Source organism: Vulpes lagopus, chromosome 6 (genome assembly GCF_018345385.1).
Source record: "Vulpes lagopus strain Blue_001 chromosome 6, ASM1834538v1, whole genome shotgun sequence".
In the NCBI taxonomy this organism is placed as follows: Eukaryota; Metazoa; Chordata; class Mammalia; order Carnivora; family Canidae; genus Vulpes; species Vulpes lagopus.
In genome coordinates this window covers 50,686,856-50,699,780 of record NC_054829.1, presented here as the reverse complement: position 1 = coordinate 50,699,780, position 12,925 = coordinate 50,686,856, and the positions used below count along the sequence as shown (strand labels likewise).

The following is a 12,925-nucleotide window of genomic DNA, read 5'->3' as shown; positions in this document are numbered from 1 at the left end:
GGTATTGATGATCTTCTTTTGGCTGAATCTCAATCTGATGTGGTATAAAAAACTGTACTGTGGGCGGTGGCAGCAGTTGGGAGGTTGGGGGAGGGCCGAGGCAGATGGGAGGAACATCAGCGCTGGGCATCCCACTTCTGGAAGCTTCTCGGTGTATCACACAGCCAGTGGGCACCTGGCGGGCGGCCGCCTTGCAGTTAAGATGCCCAAGAGGAAGGTCACCTCCCAGGAGGTGATGGCGAAGGAGGGCCCCAAGAGGAGATCGGTGAGGATGTCAGCCGAATCTGCTCCTGCAAAAGTGGAAACGAAGCCAAAAAAGGTGGGGGGAAAGTATAGTATTCAGACAAGTGCAAACAAAGGGGGAAAAGAGGAGCAAAGGGAAAACAAGCTATAAAGTGGCTAACCAAAGACTTACTACCTGCAGAAAATGGAGAAAATAAAAATGAGAGTCCAGTCTCTGATAAAGCAGAAGAGAAAGAAGCCAAGTCTTAATATCATATATCATGTGTTATCAGTGGTCCTTGTCTCCCTTCTTGTATAATCCAGAGGAACATTTTTTTTCAAAGATTTTATTTATTTATTCATGAGAGAGAGAGAGAGATAGAGAGAGGCAGAGAGAGAGAGAGAGAGAGGCAGAGACACAGGCAGAGGGAGAAGCTGACTCCATGCAGGGAGCCCGACGTGGGACTCGATCCTGGGTCTCCAGGTTCAGGCCCTGGGCTGAAGGCGGCGCTAAACCGCTGAGCCGCCCAGGCTGCCCCCAGGGGAACATTTTTTAAACTGTTTTGTAAATGTAAGTTTTTTAGTGGCTCTAGAATCATTTTTAAGAAGGAGAGAATTCCACCTCATCCCATTTTTTAAGTGTAAATGGTTTTTTTTTTTTTTTTTTAAGAGGAGAAATCATTTGTTGGTTGTTTCATTTTTGGTACACCCCCAAATAGTGGGATATTGAATATGAGAGGCTTTGATTGTCATGGGTGTTCTCTTAACATCCCATGGACAGGGTAGTTTTTATGTCCTATAATACCAAGCATACTAAATGGCAATTTGGAGTCACTCGTGCATTTACTGTCTTGGGCATTTTAAATTACTTCTATCCTTGAGCTGTTTTCAATAGAATTGTTTCCTAAAGAAAGCCACTTCTTGATCTTGGCTCTCCCTGTCAGAATTTTGTGGACTCTGAAACATCTTAGTCGTGGTAGTCCAGTTTTACTAGTGACTTAGTTAATGTGCTGTCCAAGACTGAAAATTTGCATATGTAGTGTATACTATATTAAATTAATGGGACTTAACAATACAAATCCCCCCCCTTTTTTTTTTAACAATGTAACAGTGCATTGACAATTGAAGATATTGGTACTTGATCAACTGTTAAGGAAAATTTGCTTCCCAATTTTAAGCTGGAAGGTCATTGGAAAACCCTTTATTTATTTATTTATTTTTAGAAAACCTTTTAGAAAAGAATCACATCTATGTGATTTTCTAGATTTTTGGTACATATGTTAAGAACTATATATGAATTGAAGTGTGTGTACTGATCTTCAGAACAACCAAGGAAAACCCTCAATTATTAAAAAAAAAACGCCCCTATACTGTAATGTAGCAACAGATATTATAGAAGCTTTTTATTAAGGGTAATTTGAAACATATGCAAAAGTAGAATAGTATAATGAACCCTTTGTGTAGCCATGACCCAGCATCAACAATTATCATTTTCATTTTTAAAAAGCCCCACCTGCCACTGGATTATTTCAAATTATGTGCCTGTAAATAGTGCCTATATGGATTTCTAAAAGGTAACCACTTTAAAAAATAACATTATTATAGCTAAAAAATAATATTAAGTCAGCATCCACATAAAAGACATACATCTGAAATTAGTCACCATGTCTTTAAATCTATACTTTTTCTATCTTTTTTGTCCATGGAATATTTCTTGAAGAAACCAGGGCATTTGCCCTGTAGACATTCCTGCATTATTAATTTTGCTGATTGTACCATGCTGGTGTTATCAAACATCAGTTCGATAGAGGATTGAACCAATTCATGTTCAGTTTTAGAACAAGAATACTTCATATGAGGATCCATCAGGAGGCCAATGAATATCATGTGTCTTTCTTTTTATGTTTTAGGGGACTTGATGATCATTGCCTAGATCCATTATTTAATTAGGGTGACATTATAATTCCATGATTTCTTTTTATTAGTTGGAAAACTTCTATAAAGGGAAGCTTCTCATCTTCTCTCACACACATACATATTAAATGCACTACTTTATGTTTTCAACAAATTGCAGTTACTATTCCTATTATTGCTCAAAATATTCCACTTAAAAAAACTTTAGTTTTGGATAGTGGGAGTTTAGCTACAAAATTTTAAATATATTATTAAAAGATTCCCTTAATTTATGTCAGGAGGGTTTCTTTTTTTAAATTTTTTTTTCAGGAGGGTTTCTGTGTATGATTTTGTTTAAAGTTTAATTTGAAAAAAAAAAGTTTAATTTGAATAGTTTTAATACTTTTTCTTTATACAATGCAATGAGTTCTTCAGTGCTTATCATTATTCAACTGAGAATTAAGCATTTCAATTTGAGTTTTGTGCTAGAGATGGCAATCTCCATGCTTCTAAGGGCAGCTTTTCTTGAATCCTGTGATATGTCACTGGGATGAGGCTCCCTGCTCTCTCACCACTTTTTTTTTTTTCTTATTTGATGTAGCTTAAAGGAGTTGCCTGCAACCAAAAAAGGTTAAGACAGACAGAAATGTTCCTGTCAATAAATAGTAGTTTGAAAATAGATTTGGTTCTTGCTCTGACTCTGGTACTAAGTAAGATACAATTTACCAAATTGGTCTAAATCAGCATTTTCCCCAATGATATCCCTCAAAACCAGAGTTCTGTGGGATCTTTTGTAAAAAGAGCTTCTTGCTCTAATAAATTTGGGACATATTGTCTATAATTTTCCTGTCTTGGTATGTCACTAGGCCTGTTAGCATAAAAAGCGCTGAGAATTTTACGGAAAAGAAATCCATTTAACTTGGAATAACCATGGGGCGTCTGGGTGGCTCAGTGGTTGGGCATCTGCCTTTGGCTTGAGTCATAGTCCTGGGGTCCTGGGATCAAGTCCTGCATCAGGTTCCCTTGTGGGGAGCCTGCTTCTCCCTCTATGTCTCTGCCTCTCTCTCTGTCTCTCACGAATAAATAAATAAAATTAAAAGAAAAAAAAACTCGGTATAACTGTGTGCTTTCCTAAGTCTACCGGGGCACCAAATCATTAACACTACTATCTTGTGCCTCCGAGTTCCAAGGTGCACTCTGTGGGAAATGCTGGAATAGCTAATGTCCAGAATTCTCTTAATTCTGAAAGTTAGACTGTCATGATAAAATGTGTCAGAAATCAAATTTTATTTCTTCCATGTGGAACCTGCCTTCTTCGTCTTCCTCTGCTCAATCTTTGAAGCTGACATCATCTCATTCCAATTATCCTAGGGAAAAATATTCTTGGATATTAGACTTTGGGTTGGATGTGAATTTTGGTTGCAATTATTTTCTGAAGAGACCTAGAGAAAAGGAGGTCTGGCTTTGTCAAAGTAGATAAAGGGAGACTCTTAGGAAGATTAGTGTAGTATTGGAGTACTATATAATTAACTTAGAAAAATGAGAACTTGAAGTCATACAAAATAGAGATTAAAACCTAAAACAGGGCAGTCATCATGGAAATAGAAAATGAAAGAATGAAGTTACTCTTTATCACCTGGCAGGATTTTGACTCCAGCACACATATTTAGCATCATCAGGGCTTTTGGTTTATAGACCTGGGAACTATTTGGCTCTAGCTCTGCCACTAAATGGGTCACCCTCAGTAAATCATATGGGCCACAGCCTCTTTATGTGCAAAGTGAGTATTTCACTAGATGATCCCCAAGGTCCCCTTCTGTTCTAAATCAGTGATCCTTGTGAAACATGTTTAAAAAGCCTCTGTGTTTTATATACTATTGGTGTATGGAGAAACAAAGTAAAAAAGACTTTCCTTCTTTTCAAGTGTATTTATATTCGCAAGAATCAACTTAACTTAAAATATGGGCTGGAATTTTCCTGAAGATACTGGTAATGCGCCTGGTGAAAATAGTGTGGTGTTGGGAAAGGAGTTTAGATAAAAGAAGGATATGATAGAGCTCTATAAATCATTTTTTTCTCTTGTGTATACAAATGAACAAATAATTTGAGGTAATTATTAGCAACAGGCAATACAGCAAATATTCTGAATGTAAATAATTTTGATTATTTGCAGAAATTAAAAACAGCACAAAAATAGGTGATAGCAGGGAAAGAACATGGACTCTGGGACAAGTAGAGCATTTGAGATGATTTTCTACAATGTGAGAAAGACCTTATGGGCAGGCTGGGACATCATTTCAGATTTTTATTTTCAATTCCCAGCATGTTCTTTTACTAACCTTTCCTTTTTAATTGCATTCTCATTTTATCCAACCCAACAGCTTCCGAATTACTGTGCTTTTCGTTTCATGCAGTTTGCAAATAGAGCATGTCTGGGTTTTTCTTTGGCAAAAAGAATTAAAAACAAAAGTTAACTTTGATTCTGTGACACAATGTCTGTAAACACAGCAAAACTTAGTCATAATCCTACACTAAGTGGCTTTATTAAGCTATCTGATCATAACTGTGCCCAAAATAAAGCTTTAAAGCTCCCTAAAAATATTTATTAGCCGGAAGCAACCAAAGGTAAATGGCCTTAATATATACTTCTTTCGAAGAACTAGATACTCCAGATACTTGAGGAAACAAAAGTAGTCCAAGTATTCAATAGCACTAAACAGAATAACCAATTTTTTATTTCTCACCTCAGGCCTGCAAAACTATTGTGTAAAGTGGTCAAGAGTAGTGTCCACTTTTAATATGGTTTTGCAATTCAAATATTTTTCTTCCTCAATTTTAATCTGCAGTTGCAAATACGACATTCCCCTTTTGCTTGTCATATCCTCAGGGCTTTCTTCTGCCAAATTGTTGGCTCACTAGTTTTCATGGTTATTTATAGAATCTGGTTTACTTTGTGTCACCACAGGTTATAAATGAAAATGGAAACAATTTGCTCTTAAGAAATCTTTCTGAAACAAAATGCAAATAACATATTGAAACAAACTAAAGCTTTTTACAAGAGCAGTGCAATATAATTGTAGGGGTTGTATTACAACAAACTTCTTTTTTTAAAAATATTCTCTCTGTGTCAGAGGATATCCTTCTTTCTATATTTAAATTAAAATACTTTCTCTCGTAGGAACTTTTTATCTATTCTTGTTTTTCTCAATTAGTTAGCATCAAGCCCTGGACTATGGTGGTGGAGTTATTCCTGAGGATTTGCAAATCTATCTGTGTACCAAGTATTGTCACTACACTGAATAACCTGTTTTTCACATTGATGGACTATTTATTTTTATTTTTTAATATTTTTTAATGTTTCAAGTTTTTATTTAAATGATAGATTTTTGTTTTAAAATTTTATTTATTTATTTGAGACAGAGAGAGATTCTGTAGAAAGGTCTGCTGCTAACCTTATTTTTCTTTGCTTGTAAATTAGGGATTTCTTTTTCTTTGCTGCTTTTAGGATTTTTTCCTTGTCTCTGTATTTTGCAAATTTTACTATGATATATGTCTTGGTGTTGGCCTACTTTTGTTAATTTTGATGAGAGTTCTCTGTGCCTCCTGGATTTGGATATCTGTTTCCTTCCCCAGATTAAGGAGGTTTTAAGCTATAATTTCCTTGAATAAACATTCTGCTCCCTTTTCCCTCTCTTCTTTTTCTGGGACTCCTATGATACAAATGTCATTATGCTTAATTTAGTCATTGAGTTCCCTAAGTCTACATTCGTATAGCTTCATTATTTTCTTTTATTTTTTTAATCTTTTTTTTCTTAGATTTTATTTATTTATTCATAGAAACACACACACAGAGAGAGAGGCAGAGACAAGGCAGAGGGAGAAGCAGGCTCCATGCAGGGAGCCTGACGTGGGACTTGATCCCGGGTCTCCGGGATCACGCCCTGGACTGAAGGCAGCACTAAACCACTAAGCCACACTGCCCAATTTTCTATAATTTTATTGTCTATATCACTTATTTGTCCTTCTGCTTCTTCCATCCTTGTGGTCATTACATCCAGTTGGTTTCACACCTTGGTTATAACACTTTTTATTTTGCCTGACTAGTTTTTAGGTTTTTTATTTCTGTGGTAAGGGACTCCCTGGTGTTTTCTACACTTTCCTCAAGTCCAGCTAGTATCCTTATGATTGTTGTTTTAAATTCTGGATCAAGCATATTACTTATATCTGTTTTGATTAGACTCCTGGCCATGACCTTTTCTTGTTCTTTCTTTTGGGATGAATTCCTCCATCTTGGCATTTGTTTAGGTCTCTGTCTTCTCTGTGTTAGGAAAGCCTATTATGTTTCCTGCTCCTGAGAGTAATGGCTTTATTAAGAGGTCATATGCTGTTCAGGGCCTGGTGCTTCAGGAATTATTTCTGGTGTATGCTGTGTGCACTCTGCTGCTGTACTTTGGCAGCTCTTCCCCTCAGGTCAGTCCTCTGTGGAGTTTCTCCTTGCCTGCAATGTTTGGACCTTTTCTGGAGTGTGGCAAGTTTTAACTAGATATGCTCTGATCTGCTTATGAAAAGAGGCCTGCTCCTATTTCCACTGGATCTGAAGCTTTGGCACACTCTATGGTCAGTTGACTTGGTGCCTGAAGGGGGTTTGTGCTGGTTCTCTGGGGAAGGGGCCCATTGCTTTGGTTGTCAAGCACACTTCCCTTAGTAAAGAATAACCTGCAGAGTGAAGGGGATGAAGCTTGGTGTAAGTGGCTCAGGTGTCCGCTCTTGTCACTATGCTGCTCATTGAAGTCAGTCTGTGCTGATGAGGAGGGCAGAAAAATGGTGGCTGCCCTCTTGCTCCTACCCAGAAAGGAGAGTCTGCACCCACCACTGTCCAGGAAGCCCTTAGAAAAGAGTGAACAGTCTCCCATCTGTGTCCCAGCTGTCCCTCAGATCCCTGCCTTCACCCTGTGTCCATGTGATGTGCCTATCTGGCAGTGCAGTGCATCTGTATTTTATCTCTGATATCCTGGCTGAGTTTCAAAACTACAAACTTTAGAGACTTGGAATGGCACACACCCACCCTGGTCCTCAGGGAGGGCCTTGCCATCCTGGGGCTGGTATTGATTTTTTCCAGAAGAGGAATTGCACTAATGCATAGAAACTTAGAGTTTAAAGTGCAGCCAAAAGCCTGAGTTCTGGGCAGCCCCAGTGGCTCAGCCATTTAGTGCTGCCTTCAGCCCAGGTTGTGATCCTGGAGACCCGGGATTGAGTCCCATGTCAAACTCCCTGCATGGAGCCTGCTTCTCCCTCTGCCTGTGTCTCTGCCTCTCTCTCTCTGTCTCTCATGAATAAATAAATAAAATCTTAAAAAAAAAAAAAAGCCTGAGTCCAGGTTAGCTGCCTTTGGCAGGTGTCTCTGCCCCTATGTTTAAAGGGCAGGGGAGTGCAATGGCATCCACCAGCTCTCTTGTCCCCTGAGGGGCAATGCCACCTCTCCCAGATGCACTCCAAGAAGGCAGAAATGTCTCTCCCAGTGCATCCCAGGGGATCCTTAAAAGGGGATCCTTCTCCACAGGAGCATTGCAGTGCCTGCCAAACTCCACACCAGCCTTAGTGTGGACTTCTAAAACTCCAGTCTTTGAGCTCTGCTGCTTGTAAAAACTCAATATAATCAGCCCCTTTCATTCTTCCAGTCAATGATTTTGGAGAAGTGTTTTCCTTGTGCAATCCTATGTGGAATCTTCTCTCTCTCTCACCTTCTCTCTTGCTTCTTTCCATGATCAGGAATCCCTCACCTCCATAGCACTAGCAATTCTTTTCTCCCCTCAAATCATATCTCTGCATTTCCTCCCTTCCACGATGTGTCTTATCTCCCTCTAGTTATACAGTTTGTTCTGTCCTCAGATCAATTTCTTGGGTGTTCAGAATGATTTGATATTTATCTAGTAGTGTTCAAAGGATGAGGCAAGCCTAGGGTCCTCCTTCTCCACTGCCATCTTCTAAATTTCCATTTATTTTTAAATATAGCAGAAGTTGTGATTAAATTTCTTTAAAACTAAAATTAAATCATGGAAAATTTGTTCTATTATGCATTTTCCTAATAGGCTTTCAAAGTATCCCCAGTATTAAGTAAATATGTTACATGTAAATCTAAAAAGGTGTTTCTCATGCTCCTGGTTGTACACCACTTCTCTATCCAATATGTTGTAATAATAGAATTGAATCAGTCATTAGAAGGATCACTCTGAGTTTCAAATATGATTCTTTTAGAGCAGGGTTTATTAATCATGAGTTCATGGATTCCTGGAAATAACTTGCAAAATTTTAGGTGTATATTTTGTTTGTAGCATGTATGCTGTATGTTTGTAGCTTGTTTTTTTTTCTCTCTCTCTCTTTTTTTTAAAAGATTTTATTTATTTATTCATAGAGACACAGAGAGAGAGAGAGAGGCAGAGACACAGGCAGAGGGAGAAGCAGGCTCCATGCCAGAAGCCCAAAGTGGGACTCCATCCAGAGTCTCCAGGATCACGCCCTGGGCTGCAGGCGGCGCTAAACCGCTGCGCCACCTGGGCTGCCCTGTTTTTTTTTTTTTTTTTTTTTGAAGAGAAAATTCATAGCAGTGTTCAATTAACAAAAGTGTCTGTGACCATAACAAGATTGGGAACTTTTTTATGAGGTAAAGAGATTAATCTGAAAAGAGTGAGTATATTCTAAATTACCTTGGAATTAACTATATTTTAAAAACATGAAAAAAAATTCTAAGTCAGAAAGTAAGAAAAGCTTTCGTAGGAGAGAGTGGCATATCCCCAAATTAAATTGAATATACTCTTGTGACTGCCTAGAGATAAGGAAAATTCAGGTATACTGTATTACTTATTTTTTCAGAGAACTATTGCCAGTACTAACCAGTGTTCTTATAATCAACTCACTTTTATTTTGCCCTCTGTGTTTGTAAAGATCTATCCTTTACTAGAAGAAATACTTCAGACTAGAGATGGAGAGTTTGGTTTTAACTTTTCCTCTTCCATTGCTTGATCATTTACTATTGGGAAAGCAGATTGTGATACTTATTTTTAAAATGGTCTATTAATTAAAGATAAATTTTATTGGTTGATTTTGAACAATCAAGAGAACCAGATGATGGACTGCTAGAAGTAGCCTTCTTTAAATTAGTCACACTGATGTCAAATAATTATGAATTTAATTTCCCTTTGTTTCAATATTTCTACCTATGAAACAAATTTAAGCATACATTGCTATATGGTTATGGAAATACTAAAAATATGGATACCATTTGTGGACATGTAAAACTCAGAAAATTGAAATATACTTTGTGTTTACTAGAAAATTCAGACTTAATCACCAGAAAAAACAAAGTATATGGGCCACGTGTTTAATAATTTCCATACTCTCTTCTTCCTGCTTTATGCTAGTCCAGCATCTTGGATTTCAGACCTACACCTCTAATCCCAGATAATCTGGTAATTTCATTTAGGCAAAGGTGGATTGTCTTTTCATAGTGCCCATGTATTGGTGTCCATATTAAAATATGTATGGACACATTTTATTTTCAAATATGTCAAGATTTGGCTATGAAAAATGACCAAATAATATGCCCTGTGCTTTCAAATATCACAAAATTCCTCAACAACATTCTATCTTTAAGAACACATGCATTCCTAACTGGCACCATATGATGTCATTTCAGCAATGATTTTTGACTAATCACCTAGGATATTTTCTATTTTAAAATACTTTATTACAATAAAATATGCCTATAATGATATGCATAGACTTCAAATAGATAATTCAATGAGTTTTCACAAATGTGTACACACATATAAAAAAAGATCTCAAGCCAAATATACAAAGTTTCAATCTCTGCAGAAAGTTTCCTGTACAACCACCTCTTAGGTGACTGCTGTTCTGATTTCTATCACTATATGTTAGTTTGAATTGTACACAAACATTATGTAGATAAAGTTATATAATGTGTACTGTTTTGTGTCTGGTTTCTTTCATATGCACATTTTTGAAATTTGTCCTGTTGCTTTTATTAGTAGTGTGTCCCTTATTTTTTATTCCATTTTTTGGCTACTCTGAACAAAACCATTATAAACATTTCACAGAAGTCTTTGTGTGGATATATATTTTCATTTTTCCTGAGTAAATACCCAAGAGCACAGATACTCAATTATAGATTACATATATACTTAACTTTATTTAGAAATTACCAAGCAGGGATGCCTGGGTGCCTCAGTGACTGCCTTTGGCTCAGGGCATGATCCTGGAGTCCCAGAATCAAGTCCCACATCAGGCTCCCCATAGGGAGCCTCCTTCTTCCTCTGCCTATGTCTCTGCCTCTCTCTGTGTCTCTCCTGAATGAATGAATCAATCAGTCTATCTTTTTTAAAAAAGAAAGAAACTACCAAGCAGTTTTCCATAGTAGTTGTACCATTTTATATTTCATTAGCAATGATTCCATTTAAATTCCATTTTGGGGTAGTCTTTTCCCCATTTAAAATATTGGGCTGCCCTTTATTATTAATTTGTAGCAGTTTAAAAAACATATTTTGGGTATTTTGTGGTGTATGTATGTGTGTAGCTTGACTGCCTTTTTTAAACGTATTTTTAGAAGGAGACATTTTCAATTTTGATAAAATCTAATTTATCATTATGTTTTTTTTATGGCTAGTACTTTTTGTGTACTCTCTAAGTCATTGTCTCCCTCAAGATTATGAGTATTTTCTCCCATGGTTTCTTATAGGTTTACAGTTTTAGCTTTTATCTTTAGGAATATGATGTCTTAAATTAAGCTTTATTATGAATTGAAGTAGCTTGCATTTTGATTAGCGATTCCAATATAATTTATTGAAAAGACTCTCTTTTCTTTATGGAACATATATGTGCTGGTCTATTTCTAGACTCTCTATTCTATTCTATTGATCTCTTCTTCTAAACTTTGCCATGTACACTATCTTGAGTACCGTAAATTTATGGTAAGTTTTGAAATCAGGTTGTATAAGTCCTCCAGCTTTGCTTAATTTCTTTTTTCTTACCTCAAATCCATAGGGATTTCTTAGATTATTTGGACTCATCTTGTAAGTTTATATAAGAAAATCTGCTAGGGGGATCCCTGGGTGGCGCAGCGGTTTGGCGCCTGCCTTTGGCCCGGGGTGCGATCCTGGAGACCCGGGATCGAATCCCACGTCGGGCTCCCGGTGCATGGAGCCTGCTTCTCCCTCTGCCTATGTCTCTGCTTCTCTCTCTCTCACTGTGTGCCTATCATAAATAAATAAAATTAAAAAAAATCTGCTAGGATTTTGTTGGAATTATGTTGAATCTATAGATGATTTGGGAAGAATTGATATTCCTTCAATGTTGATTCTTTTGATCCATGAACATGGTATATCTCTCCATATATTTAGGTCTTTATTAATATCTTTAAAATGTTTTGTAATTTCAGTATGCAGGTATTTTACAGTTTTTGTTTAAATTTTGTTTTCGATTGTTTGTGGCTAGTATACACATGTATAATTGCTTTTTTCTGTATTAATCTCTTATCCCATAGCTTTATTAAATTTTTTTTTAACTTTTTTTTTTTTAGCTTTATTAAATTTACTTATTCTAGTATAGTTTTGCTGTAGTTTACTTAGGATTTTATATATAACATATAATAAATTTATGTAATTTTATTCCAGGGAATAAAAGCAATTTAATACTTCTTCCAATTTTTATACCTTTTATTTCTCTTTCTTCCTTATCACACTAACTAGGATTCCTGAACTTGTGTGACAAAGGGTATTGTTCAAGATTTACTGATAAATATAATGTTAGCTGTAGGTTTTCATAAATGCCCTTTGTCAGAATAAGGAGTTCTTCCTTTTAGTCTGTGAATTTTAATCATGAATTGGCTCGGATTTTTGCCAGATGCCTTTCTTCTTTAAAAAGGTATTGATATATTTTTTAATGTCAGTCCTACTTGGTTATGATATATTCTCTGTTTTTATATATTTCTGGATTGACTTGCTTAAATTTTGTCCATAAGTTTTGTATGTGCATTTTGGGGGAGTATTGGTCTAATAATATAGGCCTATTATATATATATATGTTATTAGATATATATCTCTAATGCATGTTATTAGATATATCTATTATCTAGTAGATATATCTAATAATTTATATTAGACATATATATAATATATACATTTTACACACACATACACACACACACTTTTTTTTCCCCTTATAATATTTTCTGACATTTTGGTAGCAGGTTAGCCTGATATTTTTAAATTGTTAAGTGTGCTTTCCTCTTCTGTTTTCTGAGTTTTAATGAGATTCATATTTTTCTTCCTTAAAAGTTTGATGGATTTTAACAGTGAAAAATCGGAATCTTTTAAATTATTAATTCAAATTCTTTTTTTAAAAAAATAAATTTATTTTTTATTGGTGTTCAGTTTACCAACATACAGAATAACACCCAGTGCTCATGCCGTCAAGTGCCCCTCTCAGTGCCTGTCACCCATTCATCTCCACCCCCCGCCCTCCGACCCTTCCACCTCCCCTAGTTCATTTCCCAGAGTTAAGGGTCTTCATGTTCTGTCTTCCTTTCTGATATTTCCCAACATTTCTTCTCCCTTCCCTTATATTCCCTTTCACTATTAATTATATTCCCCAAATGAATGAGACCATATAATCTTTGTCCTTCTCTGATTGACTTACTTCACTCAGCATAATACCCTCCAGTTCCATCCACGTTGAAGCAAATGGTGGTTATTTATCGTTTCTAATGGCTGAGTAATATTCCATTGTATACATAAAC

The 12,925-nt window shown here is 36.3% G+C and overlaps 1 pseudogene; it reads left to right on the top strand.

The window, feature by feature from the left end:
• Window positions 1–202: 202 nt before the first annotated feature.
• LOC121492891 lies at window positions 203–492 on the top strand (annotated as a pseudogene).
• Window positions 493–12,925: the final 12,433 nt, after the last annotated feature.